This window comes from Pseudophryne corroboree, chromosome 1 (assembly GCF_028390025.1).
Source record: "Pseudophryne corroboree isolate aPseCor3 chromosome 1, aPseCor3.hap2, whole genome shotgun sequence".
NCBI classification, from domain to species: Eukaryota; Metazoa; Chordata; class Amphibia; order Anura; family Myobatrachidae; genus Pseudophryne; species Pseudophryne corroboree.
The window spans coordinates 808698375-808713090 of record NC_086444.1 but is presented as its reverse complement, the minus strand read 5'-3'; positions in this window follow the sequence as shown (position 1 = coordinate 808713090).

The following is a 14716-nucleotide window of genomic DNA, read 5'->3' as shown; positions in this document are numbered from 1 at the left end:
TGAATCTCAGCGGGTTGGGATTATTATTTCTTTACTCCAGGGGGATCCTCAGACCTGGGCATTTGGTTTAAGAGCAGAGGATCCTGCGTTGTTATCTGTAGACGCCTTTTTAAGTCTTTAGGGCTCTTGTATGATGACTCAGATAGAGAGGCGTCCGCTGAGAGTCAGCTGCGCGCTCTCAAACAAGGTAGAAATCCTGCGGAGGTTTATTGTACCGAGTTTCGCCGTTGGTCGAACGACTGTGGCTGGAATGACCCGGCCCAGCGCAGTCAGTTTCGCCTCGGTTTATCTGAATTTATTAAAGACAGTCTCCTCCAGTACCCCGCTCCTGAGACCCTCGATAAACTCATGGAGCTTGCTATAAAGATTGATCGTCGTCTCCGAGAGAGGAGGGCTGAAAGAGGAACATCTGTAAGGTCTAGTCCTTGTGTATATTCCTTTCCAGAGGACGTCGAGGAGCCCATGCAGATGGGTCTCTCCCGGCTGTCTCCTGAGGAAAAAAACAGAAGACAAAATTCTGGTCTTTGTTTATACTGTGGTGGTAAGGGACATTTTGCTCGTAATTGCCCGAACAAGTCGGGAAACGCTATGACCAGGTGAATTGTGAGGGGGTTCACTTAGGTCTGCAGCTTATCTCCTCGAACAACTCTCTTTTAGTCCCTGTTAAGGTTTCCTTTGGTAGCCTCAGTTCTTTAGTGTCGGCTTTTGTCGACAGTGGAGCTGCAGGAAACTTTATGGATTTAACTTGGGCTAAGGCCTTAGGCATTCCGCAGTTACCATTAGATAGATGTATCACCATGCACGGCTTAGATGGGGGTCCGCTTTCCAATGGAGTAATTACTCACCGTACACCTCCAGTAGTACTTACAGTAGGAGCCTTACATTCCGAAGATATTGAATTCTACCTTACACATTGCCCGGCAGTTCCTGTTCTCTGGGTCACCCTTAGCTGGCCTTTCATAATCCCACCATTGATTGGCGGTCCGGGGAGATTTCCCAATGGGGTACATTTTGTGCTAAGGAATGTATTTCGTACCCAGTCAGAGTTGCAGCAATTGTTCCAGAGCTCATTCCTGTGGAATACCAAGAGTTTGCCGATGTCTTCTCCAAAGGCAATGCGGACATTCTGCCTCCCCATCGGCCTTATGATTGTGCAATTGAGCTAGTTCCAGGTGCCACTTTGCCTAAGGGGAGATTATATGCCTTGTCCGGGCCAGAAACTACGGCCATGAATAATTATATTCAGGAAAGCCTAAAGAAGGGATTTATTAGACCATCAAAATCTCCTTTAAGTGCAGGTTTTTTCTTTGTGGAGAAAAAAGATGGCTCGCTTAGACCATGCATTGATTTTAGGGCCCTGAATAAGATCTCCGTTAAAAACACCTATCCTTTGCCGTTAATTTCTGTACTTTTTGATCAGTTACGTTCTGCTGTGATTTTTTCTAAAATTGACCTTAGAGGAGCTTACAACCTCATCCGAATTAAATCTGGGGATGAGTGGAAGACGGCTTTCAGCACTCAGTCGGGTCACTACGAATACCTGGTGATGCCGTTCGGCCTGTCTAATGCTCCGGCAGTTTTTCAAGACCTCATTAACGATGTTCTCCGTGACTTCCTAGGGAAATTTGTGGTCGTTTATTTAGACGACATCTTGATTTATTCTGAATCGATGGAACAACATGTTACCCAGGTGCGTCTGGTTCTTCAAAAGTTACGTGAGAATCATTTATATGCCAAGCTGGAGAAGTGTGATTTTCACGTCACGGAAGTATCTTTTTTAGGGTACATAATTTCTCCTCAGGGATTTTCCATGGAACCAAAGAAGCTCCAGGCCATCCTTAATTGGGCGCAACCCACTAATTTAAAAGCAATTCAGCGCTTTTTAGGGTTTGCGAATTATTATAGGAGGTTCATTCATTCTTTTTCTGACCTGGTTGCTCCCATAGTAGCTCTGACAAAAAAAGGAGCGGATCCTACCAACTGGTCGCATGAAGCTGAATTGTCCTTCCAGGCCTTGAAACAAGCCTTTGTCTCGGCTCCAGTCCTCAGACATCCTAATACGGAATTGGCCTTTGTTGTGGAGGTTGATGCCTCAGAGGTTGGAGTGGGGGCTGTCCTTTCTCAAGAGGATCCGGAGTCTCTGGAGTTACATCCTTGTGCCTTTATGTCCAGGAAATTCTCCTCCGCTGAATCCAACTATGACGTTGGTAATCAGGAGTTACTGGCGGTGAAATGGGCTTTCGAGGAGTGGAGGCATTGGCTGGAGGGAGCTAAACATACTATTTCGGTTTTGACTGACCATAAGAACCTGCAATATATTGAATCAGCTAAACGGCTTAATGCTCGGCAGGCACGTTGGGCATTATTTTTTACTCGTTTCAGGTTTATAATCACTTTCAGGCCTGGTTCCAAGAATACAAAAGTTGATGCCCTGTCACGTAGCTTTCTTCCGGTTCACAATAGCAATCCTGTTGTTATCCCCATACTTCCATCTTCGGTCATCCGGGCAGGCCTCACACAGGATTTATTTACCCAGTTAAACCAGCTTCAACACCAAGCTCCTAGACTTACTCCTGCTGGTTGTCTTTATGTCCCTGAATTTTTGAGAGCCACTGTTTTAACTGAATTTCATGACAACAAAGTCTCAGGGCATCCGGGAATCAATAAGTGTTAGGCGCCGGGGTCCGCGATGTCCTCGCGGCCCGGCGCCTAGCAACGCAGGGACGCCGAGCGGCTGAGCCGCCCGGACCCTGGCAACGGGTACGCCATGGGTGCACCGCGTTCCCCATTGCAGGGTCAGTTTACAACATACACGCTGGTCTTGTGGGCGTGCAGCAGGGCAGCTGCACAGCATTTGGGGCAATTAGACTGGGGGCCTCTGATTGGAGGACTCTTTGTTAAATGCTTTCTCAGTGCTTCACACAGACGCCGGTAATAGCTTCCTGCATGCTGCTTTGGTTTGCTGAACGTCTGTTCCAGTCCTGCTGTGTCCGGTCATTCCTGTCCTCTGATGTCCTGTATCTTGGAGTTGTCATCTCATCCCAAGAAGTCGTTTGGTCCCCTGTAGTCCTCAACGATCACCAGAGAATATCGAGTGGTGTTCGTGAGTTGCGGCTCTGCCGTGTGTTGCAGCTCAGCCGCTTTATCTTTATATTCTGTTTTCGGAGCATTTGCAGAGGGTTCCGCTTCCACAAGTCCTCTCCGGAACTCGGCGGTGCCGGGTAGGAGAGTGGACAAGTGGATATTTTTGTTGTCCTTTTCCCTGGCGGTTTTTCCGCACATATTCTAGTTTTAAGTTAGCTTGTAGCCCCTGGCCTGTTTGTTTAGTCAGAGGGCCCCTTGTTATCACCCTGTCTTGGATTTCCCTTTGTCTCCCATTAAGACCTGAGGGGGCATCGGAGTTGGGCAGACATAATCCGCCCTTCAAATGCGGCTGCCATGGGCTCAAGCAACCATAGTCTCGCAGGGGATTTCTGACAGCACGGGCGAGACAACGGAGTTAGGGCGCAAGGGGCTATTTTCCATTCCCGCTCCCTTCCCCAGCATTACGTTCCAGTGCTCTGGTCCTTGCAATAAGATCTCCTCAGACCAGAGTGCTGGAATCATAACATTATTACCGGCCATACCAAAAACTAAAATTAAACAGGATTTAATTTTTTCTCATTCAGTTTTTGTTAAAGTTTTTTGGCCTCATGAATCCGACAGGTTTAGGGCCAAATCCCGGCCAGCTCTTAGTCATCAGATTCAAGAACTTACTCAGATGGTTCAGGATCTTTCTCTTCGGGTGAGGTCGCAGGAAGATCTTTTGCGAGCCTCCCCAAAGGTAGTCCCTGAACCAAAGATGCATTTGCCCGACCGTTTTTCTGGTGATAGAAAATAATTTTTTAATTTTAAAGAATCCTGTAAACTTTATTTTCATTTAAGACCTACTTCCTCTGGTACTAAATCTCAGCGGGTTGGGATTATTATTTCTTTTCTCCAGGGGGATCCTCAGACCTGGGCATTTGGTTTAAGAGCAGAGGATCCTGCGTTGTTGTCAGTAGACGCTTTCTTTAAGTCTTTAGGGCTCTTGTATGATGACCCAGATAGAGAGGCGTCCGCTGAAAGTCAGCTGCACGCTCTCAAACAAGGTAGAAATCCTGCAGAGGTTTATTGTACCGAGTTTCGCCGTTGGTCGAACGACTGTGGTTGGAATGACCCAGCCCTGCGCAGTCAGTTTCGCCTCGGTTTATCTGAGTTTATTAAAGACAGTCTCCTCCAGTACCCCGCTCCTGAGACTCTCGATAAACTCATGGAACTTTCTATAAAGATTGATCGTCGTCTCAGAGAGCGGAGGGCTGAAAGAGGAACATCTGTAAGGTCTAGTCCTTGTGTTTATTCCATTCCAGAGGACGTCGAGGATCCCATGCAGATGGGTCTCTCCCGGCTGTCTCCTGAGGAAAAAACCAGAAGGCAAAATTCCGGTCTTTGTTTGTACTGTGGTGGTAAGGGACATTTTGCTCGTAATTGTCCGAACAAGTCGGGAAACGCTTTGACCAGGTGAATTGTGAGGGGGTTCACCTAGGTCTGCAGCTTATCTCCTCGAATAACTCTCTTTTAGTCCCAGTTAAGGTTTCCTTTGGCTGCCACAGTTCTTTGGTGTCGGCTTTTGTTGACAGTGGAGCTGCAGGAGACTTTATGGATTTAACTTGGGCTAAGGCCTTAGGCATTCCACAGTTACCATTGGATAGGTGTATCACCATGCACGGCTTAGATGGGAGTCCGCTTTCCAATGGGGTAATTACTCACCGTACACCTCCCGTAGTACTTACAGTAGGAGCCTTACATTCCGAAAATATTGAATTCTACCTAACACATTGCCCAGCAGTTCCAGTTGTTCTGGGTCACCCTTGGCTGGCCTTTCAAAATCCCACCATTAAATGGCGGTCCGGGGAGATTTCCCAATGGGGTACATTTTGTGCTAAGGAATGTATTTCGTATCCAGTCAGAGTAGCAGCTATCATTCCAGAGCTCATTCCTGTGGAATACCAGGAGTTTGCCGATGTCTTCTCCAAAGGCAATGCGGACATTCTGCCCCCCCATCGGCCTTATGATTGTGCTATTGAGCTAGTTCCAGGTGCCGCATTGCCAAAGGGGAGATTATATGCATTGTCCGGGCCAGAAACTTCGGCCATGAATGATTATGTTCTGGAGAGCTTAGTGAAAGGATTTATTAGACCATTAAAATCTCCTTTAAGTGCAGGTTTTTTCTTTGTGGAGAAAAAGATGGCTCGCTTAGACCATGCATTGATTTTAGAGCCCTGAATAAGATCTCAGTAAAAAACACCTATCCTTTGCCGTTAATTTCTGTACTTTTTGATCAGTTACGTTCTGCTGTGATTTTTTCTAAAATTGACCTTAGAGGAGCTTACAACCTCATCCGAATTAAATCTGGAGATGAGTGGAAGACGGCTTTCAGCACTCAGTCGGGTCACTACGAATACCTGGTGATGCCGTTCGGCCTGTCTAATGCTCCAGCAGTTTTTCAAGATCTCATTAATGATGTGCTCCGTGACTTCCTAGGGAAATTCGTGGTCGTTTATTTAGACGACATCTTGATTTATTCTGAATCGATGGAACAACATGTTACCCAGGTGCGTCTGGTTCTTCAAAAGTTACGTGAGAATCATTTATATGCCAAGCTGGAGAAGTGTGATTTTCATGTCACGGAAGTATCTTTTTAGGGTACATAATTTCCCCTCAGGGATTTTCCATGGAACCAAAGAAGCTCCAGGCCATCCTTAATTGGGCGCAACCCACTAATTTAAAAGCAATTCAGTGGTTTTTAGGGTTTGCGAATTATTATAGGAGGTTCATCCATTCTTTTTCTGACCTGGTTGCTCCCATAGTAGCTCTGACAAAGAAAGGAGCGGATCCTACCAACTGGTCGCATGAAGCTGAGTTGTCTTTCCGGGCCTTGAAACAAGCCTTTGTCTCGGCTCCAGTCCTCAGACATCCTAATCCGGAATTGCCCTTTGTTGTAGAGGTTGATGCCTCAGAGGTTGGAGTGGGGGCTGTCCTTTCTCAAAAGGATCCGGAGTCTCTGGAGTTACATCCTTGTGCCTTTATGTCCAGGAAATTCTCCTCCGCTGAATCCAACTATGACGTTGGTAATCGGGAGTTACTGGCGGTAAAGTGGGCTTTCGAGGAGTGGAGGCATTGGCTGGAGGGAGCAAAACATACTATTTCGGTTTTGACTGACCATAAGAACCTGCAATACATTGAATCAGCTAAACGGCTTAATGCCCGGCAGGCACGTTGGGCATTATTTTTTACTCGTTTCAAATTTATAATCACTTTCAGGCCTGGTTCCAAGAATACAAAAGCTGATGCCCTGTCACGTAGCTTTCTTCCGGTTCACAATAGCAATCCTGTTGTTACCCCCATACTTCCATCTTCGGTCATCCGGGCAGGCCTCACACAGGATTTATTTACCCAGTTGCTTCAACACCAAGCTCCTAGACTTACTCCTGCTGGTCGTCTTTACGTCCCTGAATTTTTGAGAGCCACTGTTTTAACTGAATTTCATGACAACAAAGTTTCAGGGCATCCGGGAATCACTAAGACATTTGAGTTAGTCTCTCGCTCAGTATGGTGGCCTAGTCTTTCTAAAGACGTTAAGGAATTTGTTTATTCATGTCAGGTTTGTGCACAGCATAAGGTTCCCCGTTCCTTGCCTATCGGGCAACTTATGCCCTTAACTGTTCCTCTCAGGCCATGGTCTCATATTTCCATGGATTTTGTGGTTGACCTTCCCCTTTCAGCCGGATTCCGAATCATATGGGTGGTAGTGGACCGTTTTAGTAAAATGGCTCATTTTATTGCTCTTCCTCGATTGCCTTCTGCTCAAGGGTTGGCAGTTTTGTTCCTCCGCCATGTGTTCAGGCTTCATGGGTTGCCCACTGATATTGTTTCTGATCGGGGTCCACAATTCATCGCACAATTCTGGAAATGTTTTTGTGCCTCATTAAAGATGAAACTGTCGTTAACATCCGGTTACCACCCACAATCCAACGGGCAAACCGAACGAGTCAACCAGTCATTAAAACAATATTTGCGCTTGTATTCAGCCAAACTCCAGAATGATTGGTCCGAGTGTCTTCCTTTGGCTGAATTTGCTTACAATAATTCTTGTAATTCCTCCACTAAAGAGTCTCCATTCTTTTCAGTTTTTGGTTTTCACCCCAGAGCCAATTCTTTTTTTCATCATTCTCCAGTCTCCTCGCTAACCTTAACCTCTCATCTCAGAGCAATTTGGAAAAAAGTGCACCTTGCTCTCAGAAAAGCGGCCTTCCGAGAGAAGAAATTTTCTGACAGGCTCCGATGTCCTTGCACTTTTAAGGTGGGAGATAAGGTGTGGTTGTCAACTCACAACATCAGGCTTCGACAATCCTCGGCTAGACTGGGACCCAAATTTATTGGACCATTTCTTATTATTAAGAAGGTCAACCCAGTTGCCTTTTGGCTACGTTTACCAAGATCCCTTAAGATTGGAAATACTTTTCATTGTTCCCTGTTGAAACAATACGTTTCTTCCAGTAAATTTCCTCGGAGGATCTCTCAGGGTAGATCTCCAGTGGATGTACAGGGACAACAGGAATTCTTGGTAGAGAAAGTTCTTGACTCTAAATTGTCCCGGGGTCGGCTTTATTTTTTAGTGCACTGGAAAGGCTATGGTCCGGAGGAAAGGTCTTGGGTCCTGGATAAGGATCTTCATGCCCCTAGGCTCAAGAGGGCATTTTTTCGAGAATTTCCTCAGAAACCTGGCTTTAGGGGTTCCTTGACCCCTCCTCAAGGGGGGGGTACTGTTAGGCGCCGGGGTCCGCGATGTCCTCGCGGCCCGGCGCCTAGCATCTAGGGACGCCGTGCGTAGCCGCCGGCTCCCTAGCAACGCAGGGACGCCGAGCGGCTGAGCCGCCCGGACCCTGGCAACGGGGACGCCATGGGCGGACCGCGTTCCCCGTTGCAGGGTCAGTTTACAACATACACGCTGGTCTTGTGGGCGTGCAGCAGGGCAGCTGCACAGCATTTGGGGCAATTAGACTGGGGGCATCTGATTGGAGGACTCTTTGTTAAATGCTTTCTCAGTGCTTCACACAGACGCCGGTAATAGCTTCCTGCATGCTGCTTTGGTTTGCTGAACGTCTGTTCCAGTCCTGCTGTGTCCGGTCATTCCTGTCCTCAGAAGTCCTGTATCTGGGAGTTGTCATCTCATCCCAAGAAGTCGTTTGGTCCCCTGTAGTCCTCAACGATCACCAGAGAATATCGAGTGGTGTTCGTGAGTTGCGGCTCTGCCGTGTGTTGCGGCTCAGCCGCTTTATCTTTATATTCTGTTTTCGGAGCATTTGCGGAGGGTTCCGCTTCCACAAGTCCTCTCCGGAACTCGGCGGTGCCGGGTAGGAGAGTGGACAAGTGGATATTTTGGTTGTCCTTTTCCCTGGCGGTTTTTCTGCACATATTCTAGTTTTAAGTTAGCTTGTAGCCCCTGGCCTGGTTGTTTAGTCAGAGGGCCCCTTGTTATCACCCTGTCTCGGATTTCCCTTTGTCTCCCATTAAGACCTGAGGGGGCATCGGAGTTGGGCAGACATAATCCGCCCTTCAAATGCGGCTGCCATGGGCTCAAGCAACCATAGTCTCGCAGGGGATTTCTGACAGCACGGGCGAGACAACGGAGTTAGGGCGCTAGGGGCTATTTTCCATTCCCGCTCCCTTCCCCAGCATTACGTTCCAGTGCTCCGGTCCTTGCAATAAGATCTCCTCAGACCAGAGTGCTGGAATCATAACACTAAGACATTGGAGTTAGTCTCTCGCTCAGTGTGGTGGCCTAGTCTTTCTAAAGACGTTAAGGAATTTGTTCATTCATGTCAGGTTTGTGCACAGCATAAGGTTCCTTGTTCGTTGCCTATCGGGCAACTCCTGCCTTTAGCTGTTCCTCTCAGGCCATGGTCTCATATTTCCATGGATTTTGTGGTTGACCTTCCCCTTTCAGCCGGATTCCGAGTCATTTGGGTGGTAGTGGACCGTTTTAGTAAAATGGCTCATTTTATTGCTCTTCCCGATTGCCTTCTGCTCAAGGGTTGGCAGTTTTGTTCCTCCGCCATGTGTTCAGGCTTCATGGGTTGCCCACTGATATGGTTTCTGATCGGGGTCCACAATTCATCGCACAATTCTGGAAATGTTTTTGTGCCTCATTGAAGATGAAACTGTCTTTGACATCTGGTTACCACCCACAGTCTAACGGGCAAACCGAACGAGTCAACCAGTCATTAAAACAATATTTGCGTTTGTATTCAGCCAAACTCCAGAATGATTGGTCCTAGTTTCTCCCTTTGGCTGAATTTGCTTACAATAACTCTTGTCATTCCTCCACCAAAGAGTCTCCATTCTTTTCAGTTTTTGGTTTTCACCCCAGAGCCAATTCTTTTTTTCATCATTCTCCAGTCTCCTCGCTAACCTTGACCTCCCATCTCAGAGCAATTTGGAAAAAAGTGCACCTTGCTCTCAGAAAAGCGGCCTTCCGAGAGAAGAAATTTTCTGACAGGCTCCGACATCTTTGCACTTTTAAGGTGGGAGATAAGGTGTGGTTGTCAACTCGCAACATCAGGCTTCGACAATCCTCGGCTAGACTGGGACCCAAATTTATTGGACCGTTTCTTGTTATTAAGAAGGTCAACCCAGTTGCCTTTCGGCTACGTTTGCCAAGATCTCTCAAGATTGGAAATACTTTTCACTGTTCCCTGTTGAAACAATACGTTTCTTCCAGTAGATTTTCTCGGAGGATCTCTCAGGGTAGATCTCCAGTGGATGTACAGGGACAACAGGAATTCTTGGTAGAGAAAGTTCTTGATTCTAAATTGTCCCGGGGTCGGCTTTATTTTATAGTTCACTGGAAAGGCTATGGTCCGGAGGAAAGGTCTTGGGTCCTGGATAAGGATCTTCATGCCCCTAGGCTCAAGAGGGCATTTTTCGGGAATTTCCTCAGAAATCTGGCTTTAGGGGTTCCTTGACCCCTCCTCAAGGGGGGGTACTGTTAGGCGCCGGGGTCCGCAATGTCCTCGCGGCCCGGCGCCTAGCAACTAGGGACGCCGAGCGTGCTAGCCGCTGGGTCCCTAGCAACGCTGGGATGCCGTGCGTGCGTAGCCGCCGGCTCCCTAGCAACGCAGGGGCGCCGGGCGCGCTAGCCGCCTGGACCCTAGCAACGGGGACGCCACGGGCAGACCGCGTTCCCCGTTGCAGGGTCAATTTAGCAACACACACACACACAGGTCTTCTGGGTGTGCAGCGGGGCAGCTGCACAGCATTTAGGGTAATCAGACTCTGAACATCTGATTGGAGGACTCCTTGCTAAATACCTTCTCAGTGCTTCACACAGACGCCGGTAATAGCTTCCTGCATGCTGCTTAGGTTTGCTGAACGTCTGTTCCAGTCCTGCTGTGTCCGGTCATTCCTGTTCTCAGAGGTCCTGAATCTTGGAGTTGTCATCTCATCCCAAGAAGTCTTCTGGTCCCTTATTGTCCGCAACGATCGCCAGAGAATCTCGTGTGGTTTTCGTGAGTTGCGGCTCTGCCGTGTGCTGCGGCTCAGCCCGCTTTATTTGTATTCTGTTTCGGAGCATTTGCGGAGGGTTCCGCTTCCACAAGTCCTCTCCGGAACTCGGCGGTGCCGGGTAGGAGAGTGGACAAGTGGGTATTTTGGTTGTCCTTTTCCCTGGCGGTTTTTCCGCACATATTCTAGTTTTAAGTTAGCTTGTAGCCCCTGGCTTTGTTGCTTAGTTAGAGGGCCCCTTGTTATCACCCTGTATCAGATTTCCCTTTGTCTCCCATTAAGACCTGAGGGGGAATCGGAGTTGGGCAGACGTAATCCGCCCTTCAAACGTGGCTGCCATGGGCTCAAGCAACCATAGTCTCGCAAGGGATTTCTGACAGCACGGGCGAGACAACGGAGTTAGGGCGCAAGGGGCTATTTTCCATTCCCGCTCCCTTTCCCAGCATTACGTTCCAGTGCTCAGGTCCTTGCTATAAGATCTCCTCAGACCAGAGTGCCGGAATCATAACACGTCCTCCCTCTACACTCTCCAATGCCAGAGTGAAAATGGCAGCGATGCGTGGCTCCTTATATGGAATCCAAACCCTGCGAGAATCCGACAGCGGGATGATGACGTTTTGCCTCATTCTGGTTTCCGAGTCAGGCGGGAAAACCCGAGCCTGACTCGGATACAGGCTCGAGTAGTGAAGTTCAGGGGGGTTCAGTTCTCAGGGAATTGAACCCACTCATCTCTAATACAAACACAAACAGACTATACACAAACAAACCCACATACAGTACTGTATACATGACTTAAGGTGCATACACACTGGCCGATATATCGGCTGCTCTCTTGAACAGCCGATATATTGAGGGTCCGTCAGCCATGTGTACAAGCGATACGTCTGTGAACTCCATCATTCACAGACCTATCGGGCCGGCCCTGCTGCACAGCCAACTGCCAATATATCGTTAGATATATTGGCACGTCGGTGTGTGTGTATGGATGGTCAACCGACCGCCCGTACACAAGAGGCAGCAGCCAGCGGTGACTGACAGCTGAACTGGATGGCATGTATAAATACTCTCCCAGTTAATGAGGTCAGTCCCCGATGGATCGGGCAGTGTGTATTGATCTGCAGATATATCATATAGTAACATAGTAACATAGTTCAACCTATTTGTGGTCTCTTATGCAGTCTTATTATAGGACTAGTTATTTTTATGTTAGGACAAGTTATATTAACTATAATGCGTGCCTACGTACCATAACCCTGAATATCTTTATCCAATAAGAATTTATCTAACCCATTCTTAAAGGTGTTGACTGAGTCCGCTGTTACTACTCTCTCAGGCAGAGAAATCCAAACACGTATTGTCCTTACTGTGAAAAAACCTTTTCGCCTTAATGTGCGGAAACTCCTCTCCTCTAACCTAAGCGAGTGACCACGTGTCCTCTGTGCTTATCTTATAGAAAAAAGGTCCCTCCCGAGCTCTGTGTATTGACCCCTTATATATTTGTAGCTGTTGATCATGTCCCCTCTTAGTCTCATCTTTTGTAATGTAAACATGCCTAGCCTTGCAAGCCTTTCCTCATATTCGAGCGTCTCCAAACCCTTGATTAATTTGATCGCCCGCCTCTGAACCTTTTCTATCTCCAGGATATCCTTTTTGTAATATGGTGCTTAAAATTGCACACAGTATTCCAGATGTGGCCTCACTAGTGATTTATATAATGGGAGTATAATACTCTCGTCCCTTGCATCAATTCCCCGTTTTATGCATGCTAATATTTTATTAGCCTTCTTTGCTGCACACCTAATTTGGGTACTTCTGCTTAATTTGTTATCTATGTGAACCCCTAAGTCTTTTTCCAGTACAGAATCCCCTAATATTACCCCATTTAGTATGTAGGTGTAATTTTTGGTCTTGCCCCACAGTGCATTACCTTACACTTGTCTGTGTTGAATCTCATTCTCCATTTTGTTGCCCATGCTTCCAGTTTAGTTAAGTCGTTCTGAAGAGACTCAGTATCCCCCTCCGTATTTATAACCTTACACAATTTGGTATCGTCAGCGAAAATTGACACCATGCTCTCTAGACCTTCTGTTAGGTCGCAGATGAAAATGTTGAACAAAAGTGGTCCAAGTACAGACCCTTGTGGCACACCACTTAGTACTGTAGTCCAATTTGAAAATGATCCATTGACTGCTCCCTATTATCTAACTCATTTCTGACCCAAGTGCATATTGTGCTCCCTAGCCCTATTTCTTGTAGCTTATAGATAAGACGCATGTGTGGTACAGTGTCGAAAGCTTTGGCAAAGTCTAAAAAGATTACATCCACCTCCTTACCCTGATCAAGGTTCGCACTTACTGTTTCATAAAAGCCAAGTAAGTTGGTTTGACATGATCTATCCTTCACAAATCCATGTTGGTTCCTTTTAATGACCTTATTTGCTTCAAGGAACTTTTGAATACTGTCCCTTAGAATACCTTCCAATACTTCCCCCGCTATAGATGTAAGACTAACTGGTCTATAATTACCTGGTTTAGCTTTGCTCCCCTTTTTGAATATCGGCACTACCTCCACTATACGCCAGTCTTTGGGAACCATACCCGATTTAATAGAATCCGTGAAGATCAGAAATAGAGGTCTTGCTAGTTCAGCGTGCAACTCCATAAGAACTCTCGGGTGAATTTCATCTGGACCAGGTGACTTATTAATCTTTCACTTTTTTAATCAGTCACAGACTACCTCCTCACATAAATAAGCATTTAGCAGTGGGACATTATCTTTGTTGAGATTTTGTGTTAGACCCAGCATTTGGTCCTCTCTGGTAAATACCGTTGAAAAAAACTTGTTTAGTGTGTTTGCTAGGTCATGATCATTTTTTATTAAGACTCCCCTCTTGTCCTTTAAAGGGCCTATACTCTCCTTCTTTAGTCTCTTGCTGTTGATGTACTTTAAAAAAATTGGGGATTAGCTTTGCTTTCCTTTGCTACTAGTTTTTCAGTTTCTACTTTAGCCACTCATTCCTTTTTTGCATATTTTGTTACAGTCCTTATAGTGCTGGAATGACTTCGTATTTTTTAAATGCTCATCTTTTTTTGTCCATTAATTCCTTTATATTTTTGTTAAACCACATTGGTTTGGGATTTTTATTCCTTTTTTTGCTGCTGATGGAAATAAATTTACAAGTATTAATAATTAGCAGTGATTTTAATACATCCCATTTCTCTGTAGTATTTTTTCCTTGAAACAGAATTTCCCATTCAATGTCCCTTAACGATTCCTTCATCATGTCAAAGTTGGCTTTGCTAAAGTTTAGAGTCCTAGTTGAGCCAGTATAGGACTGCTTATGAAAACTGATATTGAATGTGACCATGTTGTGGTCGCTGTTACCTATGGGCTCTCCTACTTCAATATTTGATACCAATTCCCCATTGTTAGTTAATACCAGGTCTAAGATTGCGTTGTACCTAGTTGGTTCCTTGATTAATTGAACTAATTATCATTTAGCGTGTTTAAAAACATATTGCCCCTAGCAGTATCACATGAATTGATTTTCCAGTTTATCTCTGGATTTTTAAAGTCTCCCATCATTACTATGTCTCCTACTCCTGCTGCTCTTTCAATTTGATTCAGTAACAATTTCTCGTCAGACACATTAATACCAGGCGGCCTGTAGCATAACCCCAATAATAACTTCTTTATTCCTTTAACCCAGCATGCAATTTCTACCCATAACATCTCAATAGTATTTACAGTTTCTTCTTGAATATCTTCCTGTATAACAGGTTTTAGAAATGGCTTTATGTAAAGACATACCCCTCCACCCCGTTTATTTAGTCTGTCTCTCCTGTACAGCGTGTAACCCTCTAAACTGACTGTCCAATCGTGAGATTCGTCCCACCACGTTTCAGTAATGCCTATAATATCATATTCCTTGCTTGCTGCGAGGATTTCTAGTTCCCCCTTTTTACCTGTAAGGCTTCTAGCATTTACATACATACAATTGAGATATGTATTTCCCCTTATGGTAGGGACATCATAATTCTTATGCAGCAAAGATGACCCGTAATCGTCATTGGTTACTGTTATTCTAAAAACCCTTTTTAGTTCCCATGTTACTACCCTTGCCCTCTGCTCT